The following is a 23,091-nucleotide window of genomic DNA, read 5'->3' as shown; positions in this document are numbered from 1 at the left end:
CTACCACATTTGTCTTGCCTGGATGATACAAGATGGAAATATCATTATCTTTTAGCAACTCCATCCATTTACGCTGAAGAGTATTAAGCTCTTACTAAGTCATAAGATGCTGAAGGCTATAGTGATTGGTGAAAAATTTATAATGCACTCCATACAAATAATGCCTACCAATCTTGAGTGCGAAAACTACTGCTGCCAATTCTAAATAATAAGTGGGGTAGTTGCACTCATGTACTTTAAACTATCTTGAAGCATAAGTAATGACACAACCCTGATGCATCAAAACAAAACCAAGACCAACACTAGAAGTGTAACAAAACATGGTGAATCCCTTACCCTTAATAGAAAGAGCTAATGCTGGAGCTGAAGTAAGATAATCTTTGATCTTTTCAAAGCTCAACTCACACTCCTCGTACCATCGAAAAGAAATTCCTTCTGAGTTAATCCAGTCATAGGGGCTGAAATAGTAGCAAAGTTCTCAACAAAGCACCTATAATAACCGGCCGAACCTATGAAACTGTAAACTTTATTTGGAGACGTAGGCCTTACCCCATCACGAATCACCGCAATCTTAGCTAGGTCTACCATGATACTGGATTTAGATACCATATGTCCAAGGAATGACATTGACTCAAGCCAAAACTCAAACTTGGAGAACTTGGTAAAATTCACATGATCTCGCAAGGTCTGGAGCATAATCCTCAAATGCTGCACATGCTCCCCACTACTCCTTGAATACACAAGAAGGTCATCAATGAACACGATAATGAAGAAGTCTAGATAGGGTCTAAACACACGATTCATCAAATCCATAAACACGGCTGGGGCATTAGTCAACCCAAAAAACATTACCAAAAACTCATAATAACCATAATGGGTCCTGAAAGCTATCTTTGGGATATCCTCAACCTGAATCCTCTGCTAATGATAATCGAACCTTAAGTCAATCTTAGAAAACATGGTTGCACCCTGCTAATGATACTCATGGAGCTATTGTTCTTCTTTAAAAACAATATACGAGCTCCCCATGGGGACACACTCGGTCTAATGAAACCTTTACCAAGAAGATTCTGAAGCTGAAAATTCAGCTCCTTAAGCTCGATAGTTTCCATACAGTAAGGTGTCATAGAAATTGGTTGGGTTACAGGCTCAAGGTCAATAGCAAACTCAATCTCGAGGTCAGGGTGAATACTAGGTAGTTGGTAGGGAAAAAAATCAGGAAATTAACAAATAATAGGAATAGAGTCAAGCAACGGACTCTCTACATGAGTATCACATATGTAAGTGAGATACGACTCAGAACCCCTTGATATAAGTCTCCTAGCACAAACATAAGAAATAATTCCCGTTGTCCCGAGGCTAAACGCTTTGTACCATACGACTGGGGGTACACAGGGCATAGCTACGGTAATGGTCTTGGCAAAGTAATCCATGATTGCATGATAGTGGGTAACCAGTCCATGCCTAGAATCACATTGAAATCCTCCATACCCAAAATAATAAGATCAATATAGGTATCAAGATGACTAACTGTCTAAACACATGATCTAAATACTCGATCCACTATAAAAGAATCACCCATAGGAGTAGATACATGTAATGACACAGAAAATACATCACTAGTCAAGTTAAATAAAGTAAGAGTCAACTTGCAGTATACCAAAATCATACCTATAACTTTATCATCCAAGGTTTCAGCCTCGGGTCTAGAACGTACTGCATATAACTGACTATGCCCGCCATCTGGAAAGTCACCTGACCAATATCTTGTCTTGCCTATCTGAGTACCATATTAAGCACCCAAATAACCACTTCTACAATCTCGCGAACTACCTCTACTTGAGAGATAAAATGCCCTAATAAGGTTATCACCCTAGGATAAAACAACCATTGCCCCATGACTAAGAAATTCTTGCAAAAAATAACTTAGAAGCCCACAAGTAAAATAAGAGTCACGAGTAGAAGCAAAACTCATAGATCCGGCTGAACTAGAGTAACCACCACGTCTAGCATGATCTATAGATGAACCTTTCAAAGAATAATCACTACCCTTACCAGGGTGACCACTTGAACTAAATTTACCTCTGTCAGTAGTCTAAATAGTGTCCTAAATTGGTCAACTAGTCTGACATTGAGGCTGGAAATATTGACTTAGAGGATACCCAACATGAGAAATACCACTTCTGAATCAGGAATTGCTATAGCTCCTACTAAACTTTCCTTGGTACGTGGGCCTTTTATCAATACCCTTACCATACATATCCTCCATCACTCTAGCATGATCTAAAACTCAACAAAGGTCCTACCTATAGTAACTAGACTCTGAGTAGTCATCCAAATGGGGAGTCTCAGTCCTCTTATAAAGCAATGAACTTTCTCATACTCAGTAGCCTAAATAGAATTTGCATGCCTAGCCAACTTATGGAAATAAGACTCATTCTCAGCAACTATTATAAAACCATGCTCCAATCTGGTGAATTGATCCCTTAGTTGATCTCTAAGGCTGGGATATATACTTTTCCAAGAATATATCATACAACTAAGTCCATAACAGGGAAGAAGATCCAGCTGGAATAGAACTTATTAAATCTCTCCACCAGTGTTAAGCAGAAAAATCTAACTAAAATATGGTATTATCCACACCATGAGTGTCAACAAGGCTTAAACCACAAAGTCTATCTTCACAAGCAGTAAGAAACTCAAATGCATCCTCTCCAGAAGCACCAGAAAGCCTAGGTGGAGCAAACCTAAAAAATTTACCAAGCATCTTCTGCTGCTCAGCAGAGATAACATGTTGGGTCACAACTGGCTGAGCAGCCATCAGTTAAACAACTGTCGGTATAGGAGGAAACTCAACTCCAGGAGCTGTAGCTCCAGACCATACTCATACCCAGTAGTCTGTGCACTATCAGATAGTGCACCACCTGTAATACCTAATATTTTAATCAAGGTGTCTCTGAGCAATGAAAAGGGAATACAACCTGGTAAAGCCTAGGCTAGTCCCTGTCCTACCACTGGCTGTGGCAGTGGAATCTTTAGCTCAGGTGTAGGAATAGGTTTTGGGGGAGGCGGCCCATCTTAGTCCCTAAATAAGGGCACATCACAAAGTAGTCCTCGAACAAAAGTTGGATCCATGGGCTCAGTCGACCCTCATCTCGCATAGCTGTAGCGCGTGTCTTGGGCATCTGCAAAAAAGTAAAGTCAAGAAAATATCCTGCAAACCTACTTAGACTTTTAGCATGATACGAGTGAAAGAATTAAAGGAATCTTAAGAATGTCCCATAACCTCTCGAAGATAGGAAACGAACGTCAACATTTTAATCTGCAAGACTCTATTAGACACTTGCTCTTGTACCGACAATATCGGTGAAAATTATGCTCTGATACCAACTTGTCACGACCCGATTCATGAGTCATGATGGCACCTACTAAAACCTATCAGTAGGTATACCAACACTATGACCCAGAGCTAAGACAACGGGTTACTTTGGTAAAAATATCCAACTGAGCCTAAATACACGAATATAATTACAATCAATAATGTTCCACTGAAAGAAGACAATCAAAATACGAATACCAATCTCATGACCTAGTTATATCAGTACAAGAGAATCTAAGTATGATTATAGTAAATACAACCCAAAAGTCTAGATTAGTCAATATATCTATCTCGAATTCAAAAGACTGAACAAGGATAAAGGGGAAATGGGGAAACTAAAAACTACAAGAGCTCACCCTGTCTCCGAAAGATACACTACAGAGGTCGGGAATGGGCTTTAGAGAAAAGGCAAAGGTAGGGGAATGGGCTTCAATACTGTTGACTTCTATTCCATTTCCTTTGTCATCCTCAACAATTTGAGGCTTCTGAGATGCCTCATCATTTATCACCAACTTTTTTGTTTTATTCACATCAATGTCATCAATTTTCATGAGCCAAACCAAGGCCGGGTCGTGATGGGTAGCTCAAGTTCAATGAGGATCGGAGACCATCCCTTATACCTAACCAAATAGAATATCATACCCTAATGTTGGATGAATTCCAAACATATAACAAGATAGCATGAGATAAACTAAAATGATTTAAGCTATATCTATAATCGAGAACTACCCAAAACAACCAACCAACATTATCTAAGTTCACAATAATCCACAAAGCCTTCTAAATAAAATTAAAATCAATAATATATTGGGACATGATCCCGGCCATAGCCAAAAATTTTTTGAAAAAAGTCTAGGTCATAAGAAACCAAAACATAAAATGAAGTCTTCTAAAGGATAGAATCTCACCACTTCAAGTCAAATCATGAAGTATTCACGAGCACCTAATCACTACATAAGAAAAGTAGAAGAAGTTTTGGCGGCTACATTGCGTGTGGATACAACATTCGGAGATGGTTAGCAATTAGAGAGCTTGCATGTAACTCAAGGATAGGGGATAAAATAACATCATGGGTAACAATTGAAAACCTATCCAAAATCCAATGCACATAATAATATCTAAATACATATATACATAATATTACATACCAGGGTAGGGAACAAGGCTTAACATGAACTTTGAAAATCTTAGCATGAATTATATAGCATAACCATCATGAAAAAGGCACCCACGGGATATATGGGCCCAACTTTCCTCCAGCTGGAGGTGCCTCAGTGCGTGTAGCCACACGAACCAGAGGATAATCATATGTCATATGCCTTATGGGGGACTCAAACCTTCCAACATAAATCAAAGGTGACTTAAGCACTAATTTATATAAAATGGAGGTCTCAGACCTCCCAATAATATAATATAAGGTGGAACTCAAACCGCCCAGTCAATTAGGCCCCCACACCGGCTAGCGCGGTTTTTGGTGTTGGTCCCCCAGGACCTCTACTTTCACGACCCAGCTACACAACCCATTTTAAAGCCTAATTAAAATACTTAACACATATTCTTAATTTATTGAACTGGTTATGCATTTAGGCATCCCATTGGTATTGCCATATACACCCTACTTATGAGTTCATTATCATGCTAGAATCTATTAACCATCACATGGGAGAAATTCAAGACCCTTTAGGTTCAATTAAAATCATACGGTGGATCCACATACCCCAAAGTTTAATAAAATCATACCATGGTTCATTAACCTTTTATGTCAATGCATTAGTTCTAATGACCAAGTAAAAATCATATAAGAAAACTATTTATCATTATCAATTTCAGCATTGGGTTGAGGGCGCACAATTTCCAAAGCCACAAGTCAAGGAAAAATCATTAAATTTGGGGAAACATAACCCCTACATTTATCAACCAAACCCATACACCCCATAAGTTTCAAAATAGTTAATAAAGCATGAATAATGCATAATAAATCATAAGAAATCAATTATATGGCTATTCCTATCAAAAGCCCTCAACCACATCAAAACCCTTATTCAAATCCACAAAATTAACTATGTACATTCATGCATTTAACAAAATAAAGTTAAGGGTAAAGTCACATGCCTGAAATACCTAAGATTATGGAGATGATTCAACTGTTAAATCTCTACTTGACATATTTCTTAAAAACTCTAAGTATGGATACTTAAGAGACTTGAGAGAGAAGAAAGAATGTTCTGAGTGTATTATAGATAAAAAATAGAGTCCCATGTGTGTTTATAAGTTGTGGGTTATTATTTGGATAAGAGAGAAATGTCTAAATTACCTTTATTAGAAGGTTGGAAAGTAAATCATCAGTTTTTACGGGTCTTATAATGACTCATAACGTCTTATTACGACTCGTCTCCATGAATAGTTGTCAAGACAATGTCACCAGGCACACATACCATGGACTTAACAGCTCGTATACCATGACTCATAATGGGACCCTACGACCCGTAGGGTCCAGTGGTAGTCAATATAGTAACCATTTAAGTATACACTAGACATCCTAAGAGTTGCACACAATCACCCATAATGAGTCCTCGTGACTCATAGAGAGCCACTAATACTCAGAGCAGAAGACTTAGCTACACACGCTGGTCAGGCTATTATTTGGGTTTTGGGGTGTTACATCAATGCTCATAGAGTTATTCCTTATGTTGTCAACCAAAGGCATAGGTGAATCAATATTAGCCTTAAAACTTCGAGTAGTAATGGTAAGATAATGGCTATCATTCTTAGGATTACAGACAATGTTACTAGGAAGTGTTCCTGATTGATGCTGGTTTAATGTGATAGATATCTTTACAAATTGCTACTCAAGCTATTTAATGGTAGTTGCATATGCCTCAACCTTTTGGCTCAACGCTGTTATGTCTGCCTTGATCTTTTTAAGATAGCTCCCTTGGCTTAAGGTAACTCTCAAGACTTAACATCACGGTTCCCTGGGGAAACATAAAGGCCACTCTTGTGTTTGTGGTCATCCTTCCACCATTGGTCACTATCATCTTTCTACTTCCAGTCACCATCACATCTCTACTCTTATCTCAACACTTGTTATAACTATCTCTATAATAGTTACAACCTTGATTTCCTTGCCTAGATGTCTTGATTAGACCCCTGACCCTTGGCTTAAAAACCTGACACTTCTCTGCTAAGATATTTAGCTTATATTTCATAATTTGAATATTCATATCTAGAGAACTTGCCTTGTATACCCTCTGCATTAGCCTTTTATGCCCTAATTAACATAAATTACTAAGTAACCAAGACAATCTCTATCCTTAGTTGTGCCATCTCTTTAGAAACTATCTCATTTAGTGCTCATTCTCATTAGAGGTTCTAACTTCATAAGTATCGATTGATCTATCTACCTCTCGAGTATGCCACCCTTAATTGGCTTTAGTATTATGATCTAAAATCTTAGAAGCGTGTTACCATCATAGACTCATGAAGGATCTACCTATGATAGTATCTGCTATAGCCTTAGTATTAATATTCAAGTCTCTATATAAGATCTCAAGCAAGTATCCACCAGTAATCTAGTAATTTTGAACATTTCATAGCTTTCTCTTGAACCTGAACTATGTCTCATATAATGCCTCTAAATACAACTGTTAGAAGTTATACATTTTATCTTTTAATTAAGAATTCTGGAGGGTAGAAAAAATTAGTCCAAGAAATGAGTCATCACCTCATTCCAAGCAGTGATAGATCCATGACTCAACTTACCTAACCATAGAGTAGCTTCCCCTGTTAGAGAGAATAGGAATAATCTCAGTCGTATTATTCCCTGACTCACTCAAGGTAGATTATATAATTACAGATCCCCACAAAGTTCATAATATCCATGTTAGCATCATCTTTAAGTAGGACAACAATGACCCTCTTCAAATTCAGTAGCTAGATCATCGCACTTGTGATATAATAACTTGAGACAATTTTAGAGGAATGATTAAGCCTATTTCAACTGGATCAACATACCCTAAATCTACCTCTAGATTCTCATAAATAGAAAGATATTATTAGATGGTTTGTTGTCCCCTATTTATTCTCACTTCATCCCTTGTATCAAGTGCATCTAAATGATCTACCTCTTTTTGTATAGCCCTCTTTTACCATGTTGCTCAATGGGTAACTACTTCCCAAACATTTTCCTTAGCTATTAATCAAGCAGTGACTTGTTTTGTAGTTTTCTAAACATCATGTTGAAGTGGCGGATTTAATACTGTCAGTTATCATAAACCTCTACGAGCATGGATCATTGATTAAGAGCTCCTTCTCTCTCCATCCCTTGATTTTGTCTTAAAGTTATGTCAAGTTTAGGATTAAATGTAATTAGAGGATTGCCATGAATCCAAGTACTTGTCTTACACCGATGTATACCCTATAAATGAAAAGTAAATTCAGTGAACAAAAGCCAACAACCCAACAAACATAATAAATCAACTCCATAACCATATTTTCGGCAATGATGCCAAAATTTTATGTCACCTAAATAGCACATCCCAAAAAGTATAAAACTATTGTTGATTATATATAGAATGCAACAAGGTTGAGGTTGATCCCATATGAAATAAGACAAAACTAAGTTAAGTATTTTTCTAAGTAATTGGAAAGTATGTAAAAGAGAAGGCTTTTATGAAACAAAGTATTAATAGTAACAAGCATTGGTTTGTTGGATTTGTAATCTGCATGAGAAAGGTACTAGGAATATGTTCCCCAATAACATCGTAACTCCGTAGGTTCTCTGTACTTTTGTGATCTCTTATGATATTTGACAATGGAGAATTGATAGGCTATGTATCATTTATCTAACTATGTTACACGCCTTGTAGATGACTATATCTGAGCAAAAAATTTAATATATCTTGAGTGTTGCTTGATTGATCCCTATTATGATCCCAATAGTATTTCTCATTTATTGACTTAATGCAAATTAAATAAATATAACCCTATATTTTATAGTTGGTTTACTATTCTTATTCAAATACCCTTACTATAGTATAAGGTAAATATAGGACAAGTTGCAATGCATGCACTTGTTGAAAAATAATCAAATCAGAAGAAATAACAATACATGCCAAATTAACTTTCAAAGATCAACTTGTACTTCAAACATTACTTTGTTGATCCGTTATGGTTTAATCAAACCTAGTTGTGGTGTTTTGAAATACCCTAGGTTCTTAGGTTCCTGAACCTTAGAAATTTTTTGAGATTTCTGGTCTCTATACAGGATATGACTAGGGGAAATGACTTGTACACTAGAATACGAGTGGTATGGGTTAGTCGTATGCTGATCAGTATTGGTTGGTGGGTTGAATTTGGTTTATAGAATGGATATGAACTGGGTGGTATGAGTTGTATCGATGGATACGGGTTGTCTAGTTACTTCACTTAATCTTAGGCTTGGAAACTTAAGTTTGGTCTGAGTATGAGTGGCTCACCAAGAGGCGTAAGCTAGGGTACGAGTCATTCCATGGACTCGTATGGTGAACAATATTCAATTCTCTTAGGATTCTATTCTACTAGGGGTATGGGTTGAGGGTACTAGTCGTATACTTATATAAGACATGGTTTGGGATAAGTCGTAGCTTGGACAGTATTGGGTCTAAAGGAGATGGCCTTGGGTATGAGTGGTGGGTACTATTATTATTGAAAGGTATGACTGGTATGGAAAGTCGTACGCACCTCATAAGATTTTTGAGAGTTTAAGTGAGGGCAATCTGGATATTTCTTAACTTAACCTAATAAGTACCCACGACTTATATTCCTATTGGGAGGTTATTTTCCCTATTATTCTATTCATTAACACTTAAAAACTTCTCTTAAACACTCTACAATTATCTCTAAGGCTTTTGGGTAAATGAAGGCTAGGGTTTTATCTTGAGGATTGATTTTGGGCTCTTATTGGTGATTTCTCTCCATCATATTGTTGGTTTAAGAAATATTCTCTTCCCTCATTGTTAGTTCCAACTAAAGGCATAATTTTATACAATGTTTTCATGGCATGATTATTGTGTTGTTTTTGGATTTTTAAATATAATATGGGGGTTTTGGTTATAAATGCTTGGTTATAGTTTTCCCATGTTTTGATTATGTTTTTATATGCTTTAATGGTTGTTTTTGATAATTGGATGCATGGAATGGTTATTTGGTAATTAGCTTTGGTTTTTGAAATACTATGCCCCCAATATGCTTGATAAAATACCAATGAGAATGTTTTCACTACATTATTGGATTTTAATGGAACTTATGAATGGTTTAAACTTTGTAATGGAACCATAAGTTTTTTAAATGGCTTGGAATATTTAAATGGAAAGTTTTTGAGTTTAACAATCATTCCTCTGAGATACAATGGAATCACCTATGTAATCATAATAATGGAACACTTGTGGAGTACATAGGACTCTCCCAAGTTAATTAGATAATGTGATATATGGGTACATGGGATTTCCTTAGTCTCAAAAATGTTTGGCTAAGGACAATACTTACAAGTTATAGTCGTTATGACGATACCACTATGTATAGCCTCAATTAATAACAATGGCTTGGTTGGTTGGAAATTATTTTAATTAGGCAATAATGGCGGGGTGTAATAGGTAACCGTGAAGGTGGGTGTTCAATGAACAAACACTATAAACTCATGTTTGTCAACTGAGGGGTAGGTTAAGGCGACCTTATGCGATACTATGAGGTGCAAGGGAATCCTCTAAGTACACTATACATATATATCATGGAGGGTAAGGGTACTTGGGAATCCACTCCTCTAATGGTATCTCTAGTTCTTATGGCTACATACATCGAGGCCCGTTCAGGGCGTTACACTGGACCCATATAGCCCATGAGTGGTTAAGGATAGTTAAGCTACACATACTTAGGTAAAAGGTTTCAAAGTATACTAAACTCGATTTCATTCCCCGACATAGTTATATATATTTATATATATGGTTTGTATTCATATGGAGGGTTTACTTGGTTTTGTTAAATGGCATTATTTGATCCTTATCCTACTAGCGTTCACTTGCTAACCCATCTTTGGGCGGCTGTATCCCAATGCGCTGCAAGAATCAGCCATTCCACTCCTCCCTCTTAGCATTCAGACATTTGGGTCAACTTTTGGATTAAAGTGGTGAGCTTCCATCTTTTCATAAGGCTCCATTTCATGGATGTTATTTCATACTTTGGTTTTTTATGGATATTGGTTTTGGCTATGTTCGGGGGCATATCCCAACCAGATTTTGGTATTCTTTTGGTTAGAGGCTTTTGTGAAACTACTATGGGTTTGTATGGGCGGGATCAAAATTGTTGTCAGCCTTAGTATTGGGGATGAAACTGCTATACTAAATTTCTTACTATTCCATCCTTTTATGTTATGCTATGGAACTTGGTTTGGTTATTATATGGTTTACCGATTTATGGTTTTGCTTGGTTATTGAATGGGTTTGGTCAGTTGGACTCAATTGAGTATGTCTCAATTATAGACCTATCCCAGAGTCTCAAATTATGCAACAACACTATCTTGTTATATGTTCAAAATTCAGCCAACTCAGGGCAGGCAGTTGGAGGTTGGGTTGGGTAGCGGGGGTGGTCTTTAGTCCCGATCAGACTTAGGACACCCATATCCTCGGGTCGAGTTGTGTCAAGTTGGTAATAGAGGTTTAGGTTCATGGTCAATTCAGAGTCCACAAATCCATTTCTAGTAGAGTCTCTTTTAGGGGTGTGTTACGTGCCATACTCATAAGAGAGAGTCTATAAGGCATTTAGGAATGCTTCACTTTCTTGGTATTGTATTTTCAAGATTGGATTCTAAGTCCTGGAATTTCCTCTAATCCTTGTTTGTTTACTTTTTAGATCATGCCTCATCGATTTAGAACAAAAGAAAATCCTTCTATCCCATCTTGGGATGATGTTGATGGAGTACACTCTACACATGGAGTTTGTACTCGATCTCAGGGCCCTATCCCTAATTATTTTTGAGTTTCCCCAGTTATAACTAGTCCTCCTCAAAGGAAGGTGACTAATGCAGAATTTTGTCAGTCAATTCATACTATTTCTCAATTGGTTATTACCTAGTATGATCGGGATGCATCTAGTATTCTATCTGCCAAGGCCATAAGGGTTGGCTAATTTATGAAGCTGAATCCTCCTACTTTTATTGGTGTAAAGGTAGAGAAGGATCCTTAGGATTTCTTGGATGAAATAGAGAAGATATTCAGGGTAATGCAGGCCACAAATATGGGAGAGGTAAACTTTGTAGCTTATTATCTCAAGGATGTTACGTACCAATGGTAAGAGGAATGGGATAGGGATAGAGGCGATGTTGAGGAATTGTCTTTATGAAAGGCCTTTTCTAATGATTTTTTAGATCATTTGTTTCCTAAGAAGTTGAGGGAAGTGAAAATGGAGGATTTTATAAATCTTAAGTAGGGAAGAATGTCTATCAAGGAATATGCCTTAAAGCTCCATCAACTGTCAAGGTATGCTCTGGACTTGGTGTCTAATATGAGAGCAAGGATGCAAAAGTTCTTCTGGGATATCTTGGGATTTAATCCTTAAAAGCAAGACTGCCTTGCTGATTAAGGATATAGATATTTTGTGGTTGGTTGTCCACATGCAGCAATTAGAGAATGAAAAAAGAAAACAAGTAGAGTTTGGAGAAAGGCAGGGTAAAAATAGTAGGTTCTCTGAGTAGGGTGATGATCAATAGTAGGATGGTCGGGATGGAGGTAAATGTCCAAAAAAGAAGTGGGGGAGCTCTGGTTCCTTCTCTACTGCTAGCACTTCTTACCTAAAGTAGTCAAGTGATAGGCGTCCGTAAGGTAGTGATAATTTCTGGGCACAAGGTGCCCAATCTCATGTGAGTGGGGCATGGCTTTCTCATGTCCTCCTTTTTAGTTGTCTGGTCATCTTTATCGAGGCTTTTATGATGAAGGGAGGGACAAGTATTTTAAACATGGACAGCCATGCCATATGCTCAGAAATTATCAGGTTGGTAAGGGTGCTTCAGAAGCGGTCAAAGCTCTGATTGCTCAATCTTCTGCTCTTGCACCTAGTGGTTCTGCTTCTATGTATGCTGCTATTACTGGTACCAACACATGCCAAAATAGGTTGTATGCTTTTGCATCTCGATAGGAATCTGAGGCATCACCTGATATCGTTACTGGTACGTTACACCTCTTTTCTCCTAACGTGTATTGTCTGCTTGATTCGGGGTCTACTTTTTCCTATGTGACCCTATATGTGGCTGTAATTTTTGGTTTTGATCCTAAGGTTATTTTGGATCTTTTTTCTATTTCTACCTTGGTAGGTGACTCAGTTATTGCTAAAACAGTTTATAGGGGGTATGTGGTATGTGTTGCTAGCAAGCAGACCTTGGTAGATTTGTTTGACCTAGATATAATGGATTTTGATGTTATTCTAGGGATGGATCGGTTACACTCTTGTTATGCATCCTTATATTTTTGAACTTGTAAGGTTGTCTTTTGGTTTCCTGGTGAATCGATTATAGAGTGGAAGAGTGGTTCCCTAGATCCTGGGGAGGGGGGTATTTCTTATCTTAGAGGTTAGAGATTAATCTCCAAAGGGTGTCTTTATCACTTGGTCAGGGTTAAAGTTTTAACTCAGAGGGTCCTTCTTTTCACTAGGTTCCAATGGTAAGTGAGTTTCCTGAGGTCTTTTTGTATGATCTTCCTAGTATTCTCTGGATAGGGAAATCGAGTTTGGTATTTATTTAGTTTCGGACACTTTTCCAATATCTATTCCTCCTTATAGAATAACTCCGATTGAGTTGAGGGAACTTAAGGAGCAGCTTTAGAATCTTCTGAATAAGGAGTTTATTCGTCCTAGTGTATGTCTGTGGGGTGCACCAGTGTTGTTCGTGCGCATGAAGGATGGTTCCCTTAGGATGTACATTGACTATCGACAATTGAATAAGGTAACAGTTAAGTACAAAGTATTCTCTTCCACGGATAGATAATTTGTTTGACCAGTTTCAAGGTGCCAAGTTTTTCTCTAAGATAGATCTTCGGTCTGGGTGTCATCAGCTTAAGATTAGGGGGAAGGATATCCCTAAGATGACTTTTCGTACTCGGTATGGGCACTTTGAATTCTTGGTTATGTCATTTGGCTTGACAAATGCCCTGACGATATTTATGGATTTAATGAATAAGGTTTTCAGGCAGTTGTTGGATCATTTTGTCATTGTGTTTATTGATGACATGTTGATGTACCCTAAAGGTGAGGTGGATCATGCTAATCACCTCCGTGTGGTGTTGAAGAATTTGAATGAATAACAGTTGTATGCTAAGTTCTCTAAGTGTTAGTTTTGGTTGAACGTTGTAACTTTCTTGGGTCATATTATTTCTAGTGAGGGGATCATGGTGGATTCTCAAAAGGTGGTTGTGGTTAAAGGGTAGCATAAACCCACAACTTCAATTGACATTCAGAGCTTCTTGGGTTTGACTGGGTATTATAGGAGGTTTGTGGAGAGGTTTTCTTTGATAGTTGCTCCTTTGACTAAGTTAACTCAGAAGAAGGTAAAGTTTTCTTGGTCAAAAGTGTGTGAAGGTAGTTTTGAGAAGCTTAAGGATAAGCTGACTTTGGCTCTGGTTTTGACATTGTCTGATGGTAATGAGGGGTTTGTGATTTATTGGGACTTGGCTATGTTTTGATACAGCATGGGAAGATGATTGCCTATGCTTCCAGGCAGTTGAAGGTGCATGAGAGGAATTATCCTACTCATGATTTGTATCTTTTAGCGGTGGTTTTTGTTTTGAAAATATGGCGGCATTATTTGTATGGAGTCCACGTAGACATCTTTTCTGATCATAAGAGTCTGCAGTATGTGTTCACTAAGACGGATCTAAATCTCAGGCAAAGGAGATGGTTCGATATTCTCAAAGACTATGATATAACTCTTCAGCACCATCCAGGTAAAGCTAACGTCGTTTCTAATGTTCTTAGCAGGTTGACCATGGGAAGTTTGCCTCATGTAGAGAAGAGAAAGTGAGAATTGGTGAAAGATATTCTTTGCTTGGCCAATCTTAGAGTTCGTCTCTTGGACTCTAAGGATGGTAGGGTAATTTTTTTTTGGAAGTGATGTTGGTGGGCAAAAGGTAATGGTATTCGAGATTAGTGGTGATGGTACTTTATGGTACTAAGAAAGGTTGTATGTTCCTGATGTCGACGATTTGCGACAAAGGGTTTTGGCTAAAGCGCATGAATTGTGCTATGTTGTTAATCCTAGTTGGATGAAGATGTATCATGATCCCAAGGATTTATATTGGTGGAATGGTATAAAAAGGGATGTGGCTGATTTTGTAGCCAAGTACATGGTGTGCCAATAAGTAAAAGTTGAGCACATAAGGCCAGGAGGGTTGTATCAAGAAATTGATTTTCCCAAATGGAAATAGGAGGTAATCAATACGGATTTTGTTACTGGTTTTCCTCGATCTCGAAACCAATTTGATTTGATTTGGGTCATTATGGATAGGATGACAAAGTCTGCTTAATTTTTACTAGTGAGGACTACCTTTTCAGCAGAGGACTATACGAAGTTGTATCTTTAGGAGGTTGTGACGCGCACGGGGTCCCTATTTTAATTATCTCTGAATATGGTACACAATTTTCATCTCTTTTCTGGCAATCTTTTCAGAAGGTATTGTGTACTAAGGTGAGTCTGAGTACTGCTTTTTATGCTCAGACGGATGGGCAAATAGAAAGGACTATTTAAGCATTGGAGGATATATTTTGGGCATGTGTGATTGACTGTGGTAGCAGTTGGGTTGAGCATATACCTTTGGTAGAGTTTTCTTACAACAATAGCTATTATTCTAGTATTGGGATGTCCCCTTTTGTGGCAATGTATGGTAGGTGGTATAGATGTCCTATTGGTTGGTTTGAGCTTGGTGAGGCGGATATGTTCGGTCTAGATTTGGTTTATCAGGCTATGGAAAAGGTAAAGGTGATTTAGGATAGGCTTAAGGCATCCCAAAGTTGCCAAAAGTACTATACGTATGTTAGATGTAAAGACTTGGAGTTTGAGGTTAGGGATAAGGTGTTCCTAAAGGTTTCTCCTATGAAGGGAGTAATACGGTTTGGTAAAAAGGAGAAGCTTAATCCCCGATTTATTTTCCTTATGGGATTTTGTGGAGGGTTGGTAATGTTACTTATGAATCGGAGTTGCCTTCTAGTTTGAGCTCCATTAATTCGGTATTTTATGTATCCATGTTGAGGATGTGTCTTGGTGATCCTTTTTTCGTTGTTCCTTTGGAAGGGTTAGGTATCTCAGATTCTCTGTCTTATGAAGAAATACAGTTGAGATATTGGATAGGCAAGCTCATCGGTTACGGACAAAGGATGTGTCCTTGGTTAAGGTTCTATAGCAGAACCACAAGGCGGAAGAGGCTATGTTGGAAGCAGAAGAGGACATAAAGTCCACGTATCCCTACTTGTTCTCTGCTCTGGATATTCGTGCCGAAGGTATGTGCTCTTGAACACATCTTTATTTTCTAGGTTTGTTAAAGGAAAGGTTAATTTCCTCGTATCTTTGTTTTCTGTCTTAAAGGAAAGAGTAGAGGCATCTAAGGGGTGTAAGTCATGCATGTACTACCTTGTTCATCAATGGGGATGAATGTTCCAAGGGGGGGAGACTGAAACACCCTAGGTTCCTGAACCTTAGAAAATTTCCTGTATTTCTAGTCTCTGGACATGATACGACTAGGGGAAACAACTCGTACACTGGGATATAAGTGGTATGGGTTAGTCGTATACTGACCAGTGTTGGTTGATGGGTTGGATTTGGTTTCTAGAATGGATATGACCTGGGTGGCACGAGTTGTATCAGTGGATACAGATTTCTAGTTACTTCACTTAATCATAGGCTTTGCAACTTAAGTTGGATCTGAGTACAAGTGGCCCACTAAGAACCATAAGCTAGGGTTAGAGTCTTACCATCGACTCATATGGTGGGCAGTGTTCAATCCTCTTAGGATTCTATTCTGCCAGGGGTACAGGTCCAGGGTACTAGTTATATACTTAGATACGAAATGGTTTGGGGTGAGTCATACCTTGGACAGTGTTGGGTCCAAGGAAGATGGCCTTAGGTACGAGTGGTAGGAACCACTCGTATTGGAGGGTATGGCTGGTATGGATAGTCATACCCACCTGATGGGATTTTTGGGAGTTTAAGTGAGGGAAATCTGGACATTTCCCCACTTAACCTAAGAAGGCCCCATGACTTGTATTCCTATTGGGAGGGTATTTTCCCTACTATTCTATTCATTAACACGTAGAAACTTCTCTTAAACACTCTACAATTCTCTCTAGGGATTTTGGGTAAAGGAAGGCTAGGGTTTCATCTTAAGCATTAATTTGGGGCTCTTGTTGGTGATTTCTCTCTATCATCTTCTTGGTTTAAGGCATGTTCTCTTCCCTCAGTGTTAGTTCCATCTAAAGGCATGGTTTTATATTATGTTTTCATGGCATGATTATTGTATGTTTTTTGGATTTTTAAATATAATATGGGTGTTTTGGTTATAAATGCTTGGTTATGGTTTTTCCATAATTTAATTATTCTTTTATATGCTTTAATGGTGGTTTTGGATAATTTTTTGCATGGAAATGGTTATTTGGTAATTGGCTTTGGTTTTGGAAATACTATGCCCCCAATATGCTTAATAAAATGCCTATGAGAATGTTTTCACTAAATTGTTGGAATTTAATGAAACTTATGCATGCTTTAGACTTGGTAATGGAAACATAAATGGTTTAAATGGCTTGGAATGATTAAATGGAATGGGTTTGTGTTTAACAATCATTCTTGTGGGGTACAGTGGAATCCCCCAAGTAATCGTAATAATGAAACACTTGTGGGGTACAGGGACTCCCCCAAGTTAATTGAAAAATGTGATCTATGGGTACACGGGAATTCCTTGGTCTAAAAAAGGTTTGGCTGAGGACTGTACTTGCACGTTATAGTTGGTATAGCCTCGGTTAATAACAAATGTTTGGTTGGTTAGAAATGGTTTTAATTGGGCAATAATGGTGGGGTATGATAGCTAATCATGAAGGTAGGAGTACAATGAATGAACATTAGTAACTCATATTTACCGATATATAGGGTAGGTCATGGCGACCTTATATGATACTATGAGGTATAAGGGAATCCTCTAAGTACACTGTATATATATATCATGGAGGGTAAGGGTACTTGGGAATCCCCTACTCTAATGGTATCTTTGATTCGTGCGACTAAATACATCGGGGCCCGTTCAGGGGTTACACTGGACCCATATAGCCAATGGGTAGTTAAGGCCGGTTAAGATATAGATACCTCGGTAAATGGTTTCAAATGCATGCTAAATTCGGTTCACTTTCTCGGCATGGTTACATATATATATGTATGAATTGTATGCATATGAATGGTATACTTGGTTTTTTCTAAATGGCATTATTTGATCCTTATCTTGATTTCATGCTAGCATTCACCCATTAACCCATCTTCGGGCGGCTGTATCCTCACGCAATGCAGGAGCTGGCCGTTCTACTCCTCCTACTTAGTATTTGGACATTTAGAGTCACTTTTTGGATTGAAGTGGTGAGCTTCTATCTTTTTGGAAGGCTCTATTTCATGGATGGTATCTTATACTTTGGTTTAATTATGGATATTGGGTTTGGCTATGATTGGAGGCATGTCCCAACTGGATTTTGGTATTCTATTAGTTAGAGGGTTTTGTGGAACTACTATGGATTGGTATGGGCGGGATTGGTATTGGTGTCAACCTTAGTATTGGCATTGGTATTGGGGCTAATACTAGTGGACTAAATTTCTCACTGTTCCATCCTTTTATGTTAGGTTATGGAACTTGGTTTGGTTATTATATGGTTGATAGGTTTATGGTTTGGCTTGGTTATCTGATGGGTTTGTGCGACTGGAGTCGGTTGGGTCGGTCTCGGTTACAGACCTATCTTAGAGTCTTGGAATATGCAACAATGCTATCTTGTTATATGTTCGAAATTCAGCCAACTCAGGGCAGACGACTGGAGGTTGGGTTGGATAACGGGGATGGTCTCCGCTCGGACTTAGGACGCCCATTACGACAAAGCCCTGGGTTGTGGCGAGTCATGTTTAGCTACTCATTATTGCAACACAAGAAAAATTCTAATAAGAAATAATGATTATGAGCTTATAATAATAAGATGAAAAACTCCAAAATCTAACTTTGAATAAAAACCCTAAAAATAGATATTTGTGATTCCAAGACCAAGAATGTGCCTTAAAACCTTACAGTAATGTCATAGAGCATAAAAAATCATGAAAACCTAATTGGAGTATTTATAGACACAAAAAGAATCCTATTCTAAACTTTGTAGGAGAAACGGGTTGGCAAGTTCCTATGACTGTTAGACTGGAGTCATGGATTCGGTCTACAGGCCGTAGGTTACTATCACGGAAATCAAGGTTTGCTTGTTGCTTTAGTATCTATTTCATGAATGGAGTCCATGAATAATAGGTCAAGTCCATGAGTTGTAGGTACCATCCGTAGGAATGTGAATTTGTCTCCTCCTACAACTTCTCACCCACAACCTAGTTCCACAGGTCGTGGATCAAGTCCACGAATCGTAGACCTCACCCATGGAACTCACACTTTTCCTTCATCTTTAGAACCTTCTTTACAAGTGCCTTCCACGGGTCATGGATCAATTTCAAGAATCACAGACCATACCTGTGGAGTTCAGACTTCTTCCTTTCTTGGTTAATTTTGATATTTTTTTCTCTATTTTGACACCGAACCCTATTCTCCTACACAATATCACAAAAATACATCATACTCACAAAAAATACCTAAGTTCTTGCATATTTTCTTTATTTAGAGCACCAAAACTGCCATGAAATAACAACTCATCACATTAGCCCCCCCAAAAGAAAGAAAGGAAGAGAAATTTGAGCTAAAAGCCATCTGCCAAACAAAAGAAATTTGGAATGCTCTCCAAAATCATGAAGTAAATACAAAACCATAGTATGATATGATTGAAATAGACACTCTATGAAAATGAACTTCTCCCAAACATAAATATAGGCTAATCTTTCAGCACTGAAGGTCATTAGAATAAGAATAAAATGTGCCAACTTGGTGAAATAATCCAAAGTAACCCAAATACCATCAAGACCATAGGAAGTACGAGGAAAACCACTAATGAAGTCCATAATAATCCGTTCCCATTTCCACTTGAGAATGGGCAAACTTTGAGTTAATCCTCCAGGATGCCGATGCTCGGCCTTAACCTACTGACAACATTAGTAATAAGCCACAAAGTCTAACACATCTCTCTTTGTACCATCCTACTAGTAATGCTGCCTCAAATCCTTATACATCTTAGCTATACTGGGTAAATATAATATCAAGAACTGTGAGCTTCATGAAGAATTGATTGAATCAAGTCATCAAACCGGGGAACACAAATATGACCCCAAAATCTCAAAATACCCTCAGAATCAACAGTGTGCCTCTCAAACTCACCACTCACCACCTGATAATGAAGGAAACATAATGTGCTATCCTTATATTGATGATCATGCATCTGCTCGAATAGGGAGGACCTCGCCTCCTCATAAGCCAAAATTCTCGTAGGATCTGAAACATCAAAGTAAACCATCAAATTGGCTGAGGACTGAATGTCTTATGCCATAGGCCTCTGATAAAATGATATGCATGCCAAGCTACCCATACTCACTAACATGTGACTAAAGGCATCTACTACTACATTTGTCTTACCCGGATGATCCAAGATGGAAATATCATTATCCTTTAGCATCTTCATCCATCTACGCTGGAGAGCATTAAGCTCTCACTAGGTCATAAGATGCTGAAGGCTATAGTGATTGGTAAAAATCTTATAATGCACTCCACACAAATAATGCCTCCAAATCTTGAGCTCGAAAACTACTGCCACTAACTCCAAATAATGAGTGGGGTAGTTTTGCTCATGTACTTTAAACTATCTAGAAGCATAAGCAATGATACAACCTTACTACATCAAAACACAACCAAGACCAACATTCAAAGTGTCACAAAACATGGTGAATCCCTCACCATCAATAGAAAGAGCTAATACTAGAGCTGAAGTAAGACAATCCTTGAGCTTTTCAAAGCTCAACTCACGAACGATCGGAAAGAAATTCCTTCTGAGTCAATTTAGTCATAGGGGCTAAAATAGTAGCAAAGCTCTCAGCAAAATGCCTATAATAATCGGCCAAACCCATGAAACAGTAAACTTCATTTGGACACGTAGGCCTTGCCCAATCACCACAATCTTAGCTGGGTCTACCATGATACTAGATTTAGATACCACATGTCCAAGGAATGGCATTGACTCATGACAAAACTCACACTTGGAGAACTTGGTAAAATTCACATGATCTTGCAAGGTCTGGAGCATAATCGTCAAATACTGAACATGCTCCCCACTACTCCTCGAATACACAAGAAGGTCATCAATGAACACGATAATAAAGGAGCCTAGATAGGGTCTGAACATATGGTTCATCAAATCCATGAACATGGCTGGGGCATTATTCAACCCAAAAGACATCACCAAAAACTCATAATAACCATAATGGGTCCTGAAAGCTATCTTTGGGATATCCTCAGCCCGAATCCTCAGCTGATGATAATCGGATCTCAAATCAATCTTAGAAAACAAGATAGCACCCTGAAGCTTTTCGAATAAATCATCAATGTGAGGTATAGGATAATGATTTTTCACCATCACCTTATTAAACTGCCTATAATTAATACACATACGCATGTATCCATCATTCTTCTTTAAAAAAAATATAGGAGCACCCTATGGGGACACACTCGGTCTAATGAAACCTTTACCAAAAAGATCCTGAAGCTGAGAATTCAGCTCCTTATGCTCGATAGTTTCCATACAGTAAGGTACCGTAGAAATAGGTCGTGTTATAAGCTCAAGGTTAATAGCAAACTCAAACTCACGGTCAGGGTGAATACCAGGCAGGTCGGTGGGGAACACATCAGGAAACTAACAAATAATAGGAACAGAGTCAAGCAACGGACTCTCTACATGAGTATCACATATATAGGAGAGATATGACTTAGAACCCCTCGATATAAGTCTCCTAGCACAAATATAAAAAATAATTCCCATTGGCCCGTGGCTAACTGTTTTCTACCACACGATTGGGGGTATGCCGGGCATAGCTAAGGTAATGGTCTTGGCAAAGTAATCCATGACTACTTGATAGTGGGTAACCAGTCCATGCCCAGAATCACATTTAAATCCTGCATATCCAAAATAATAAGCTCAATATAAGTATCAATATCACTAACTGTATCAACATATGATCTGAATACTCGATCCACTACAAAAGAATCACCCATGAGAGTAGATACATGTAATGACGTAGATAATTGATCACTAGTCAAGTCCAACCATGGTGCAGAATAAGCAGATATACTAGAATAAGTAGATCCAGGATCAAATAAAGTAAGGGCCAACTTGCGGCATACCAAAATCATACTTGTAACTTCAACATCCAAAGCTTCAGCCTCGGGTCTAGAAGGTACTGCATATAACTAACAACGCCCGCCATTTGGATGGTCACGTAACCAACCTCTTGTCTTGCCTGCCTGAGTACTATATCGAGCACCCAGATAACCATCCCTACGACCTGCCGAACTACCTCTACTTGAGAGATAAACTACCCTAATAAGGGTATCACCCTAGGCTGAAACAACCATCACCCCACGACTAGGGAATTCTTGCAAAAAGTAACTTGGAAGCACATAAGTAAAATAAGAGTCACGAGTAGAAGCAAAACTCATAGATCTGGCTGAATTGGAGTAGCCACCACGTCTAGCATGACCTGCAGATGAACCTCTCAAAGACTAATCACCACCCTTACCAGGGTAACCACTTGAACCAAATTGACCTCCATCAGTAGTCTGAATAGCTTTCTAAATTGGTCAACTAGTCTGACTTTGATGCTGAAAGATGGACTTAGAGGATACTCAACATGAGTACTACCACCTCTAAATCAGGAATTCCTACAGCTCCTACAAAACCTGCCTTAGTACTTAGGCCTCTTATCACGACCCTCACGATGTATGTCCTCTATCACTCTAGCATGATCTAAAACCTCAACAAAGGTCCAACCTATAGTAACTAGAATCTGAGTAGTCATCCAAATGGAGAGTCTCAATTTTCTCACAAAGCAACGAACTCTCTCATACTCAGTATCCAAAATAGAAGTCACATGCCTGGCAAACTTATGGAAATAGGACTCATACTCAACAACTATCATAGAACCCTGCTCCAATCTAGTGAATTGATCCCTCAGCCGATCTCTAAGATCGCGCGACATATACTTCTCCAAGAATATCTCATAGAATTAATTCCATAATAGGGGAGAAGATCCAACTGGACTTGAACTCATTATATCTCTCCACCAGCATCAAGCAGACAAATCCAACTGAAATATGGTGTCATCTACACCATGAGTCTCAACAAGGCCTATACCGCAAAGTCTATCCTCACAAGCAGTAAGAAACTCAAATGCGTCCTCTCCACAAGCACCAGAAAACCTAGGCGAAGCCGACCTAAAAAATCTACCCAGCATCTTCTGCTCCTCAGCAGACATAATAGGCTGGGTCATA

This window comes from Capsicum annuum, chromosome 7, assembly GCF_002878395.1.
Source record: "Capsicum annuum cultivar UCD-10X-F1 chromosome 7, UCD10Xv1.1, whole genome shotgun sequence".
Lineage (NCBI taxonomy): Eukaryota > Viridiplantae > Streptophyta > Magnoliopsida > Solanales > Solanaceae > Capsicum > Capsicum annuum.
The sequence above is the reverse complement of the archived record's forward strand: the minus strand, read 5'-3'. Positions refer to the sequence as shown.